The sequence below is a fragment of the Felis catus genome, chromosome A2 (assembly GCF_018350175.1).
Source record: "Felis catus isolate Fca126 chromosome A2, F.catus_Fca126_mat1.0, whole genome shotgun sequence".
Taxonomy (NCBI): Eukaryota; Metazoa; Chordata; class Mammalia; order Carnivora; family Felidae; genus Felis; species Felis catus.
Window position 1 is genome coordinate 1,996,258 of NC_058369.1, and position 2,302 is coordinate 1,998,559.

The window sequence follows — 2,302 nt, forward strand, 5'->3', positions numbered from 1 at the left end:
TTTTCTCATTTTCTTCAATTTTTAAAAAATTCAAAAACGTTTATTTTTGAGATCGGGTGAGAGAGAGAGCGCACAAGCGGGGGAGAGGCAGAGAGAGAGAGAGGGATACACGGAATCTGAAGTAGGCTTCAGCCTCCGAGCTGTCAGCACAGAGTCCAACGCGGGGCTTGAACTTACAAACCTCAAGATCATGACTTGGACACTTAACCCGCTGAGTCACCTGGGCACCCCTTTTTCTTCAATTTTTAAAGTTCAAGGGGCGCCTGGGTGGCGCAGTCGGTTAAGCGTCCGACTTCAGCCAGGTCACGAGCTCGCGCTCCGTGAGTTCGAGCCCCGCGTCGGGCTCCGGGCTGATGGCTCAGAGCCTGGAGCCTGTTTCCGATTCTGTGTCTCCCTCTCTCTCTGCCCCTCCCCCGTTCATGCTCTGTCTCTCTCAGTCCCCAAAATAAACGTTGGAAAAAAAAAATAAAGTTCTGATATTGGTTTATCTTTCTGGCACTAGTTCTTAGATTGATTTTGTTCCAAATTATGACCTAGAAGAACATCCCTTGTGCAGTTATTTCTTGAGAGTGGATTGCAAGGCCTGGGAAAGTGAATGGGGTAAATGCTGAAACATCAGCGATGTTCTGGGCTCAAGGCTGTCCACCGATAGCCCTGTGAGATCCAGAGTCCCATGATCTCCCAGGAGCCAGTTCGGGAACAGACCCACTGTAGTCGTCTGGCAGTCTTCAAAACCGCACATCTTCCCTACGTGCTTTCATGTAAACACCGGATGTGTGTGTGGTCCATGTCCGGAGGCTCTTTGTGTTTTCCTCCCGTGCTTTGACGTTCTTTGGTGTTTATTCCTGGCGAACAGGAAATAAAGACTATGCAGTTCGCTCCTGGTGCTGTTTTGCCGGCAGAGAGAGCCCTGCACGTCCACTCCGACTAAGTGAGAACTTTTTCTTCAGTGCGCGGGGACATCCCTTTGGACCATGACTCAGGTGTGCCTGCTTATTTCCGAAAGCAGTGATTGTGGTGGAAATACCAGTGGGGTGCTTTCCTCTGGCCCCCAGGGGGTGTCTGGAAAGACCAGTACCCTTGATATCAGCCAGATCAGTCGACCAAAATATGGTATTTGGTAAATTCTGGACATAGGAGCCCCTTCGGTTTTATCCTTAATAGAGGTAAGAAAAAAACCCAAAAAACCAAGAACAAAAACAAAAAAACCCTTGCTGTTTCCATAATGTTCCACAGTTCTGAGGCACCCCAAAGTCATTCCAACTATGGGACGAAATGCATGCGGTTTTACCCTTGACTATGATATTTGGTCATGTAATGGTATGTAACATCCTATGGGGCTGGACATTCAAAGGGAAAAGTATTGCCACCTTGGTACCTTTAAAAGGATTTGCAGGGCACTTGGCTGACTCGGTCAGTAGAGCATGTAATTCTTAGTCTTGGACTTGTGGGTTTTTGCCCCACACTGGGTGTAGAGGTAATGTAAAAAAATAATAAAATGGAATTAAAAAAAAAAAAGGATTTGCAAAAGCATACCCAACCTAATATTTACTGTTTTCCTCCTTAAAAAAAAAAAAAATCAGTAAACTATGAAAAATCTTTATTGTTTAGAGGAGTGGCATGTAAAATGCCATGGGGAATCAAAAGGGGACGGGTCAGCATTAAGCTGTCATGAGTTTTCTTTGGATCCAAATGTGGTCTGAAGAATGTGCTCTCAGTGGCAGTGCATGCCAGTAGCCAATAGGGCTTAAGAACAACAGAGCTTGGAGGGATAAAGATGTTATTTATTGCTGAGACGTCTTGGACAGACATCCGTTATCATCCGTTAGGTTCTGCCAAGTGAAAGAGGCACTACAGGAAACCGTATAGGGGATTCTGAGCACCTGAGCCTTCTGTTCTTAGGATGGGCCTGATGCCCTGAAGAGCCTCTTTATTTGTAGTATATTGTCTCATTCCATTCTGCCAGGAGGGTTTGAAAAATACAATTTTATATTCATAGCAGCTACACTGCGATTCTGCCAATATCAGTTGAGGATGCTTCCCAGAAAGACGATGGTAGGTGATCCAGTTGAAAGAAATGGTTAGCGTCCCCAGATTCCACCCTAGTGCCTCAGAGATAGAGCTGATAAAATGTGTTCAAGGGTCATTTGATCTCCCTGGTTGGTTAATGTGATTACTACTGTCAAAGTTTAGAATTATGTCTCCCTTTTGGAGGAAAGAAATTCTGTCATGATCCTGTTCTAAGAAATCTCTGCCTAATACGTGAATAGAGGAGGAAGAAAGGAGAAAAAGATGGTGAGTT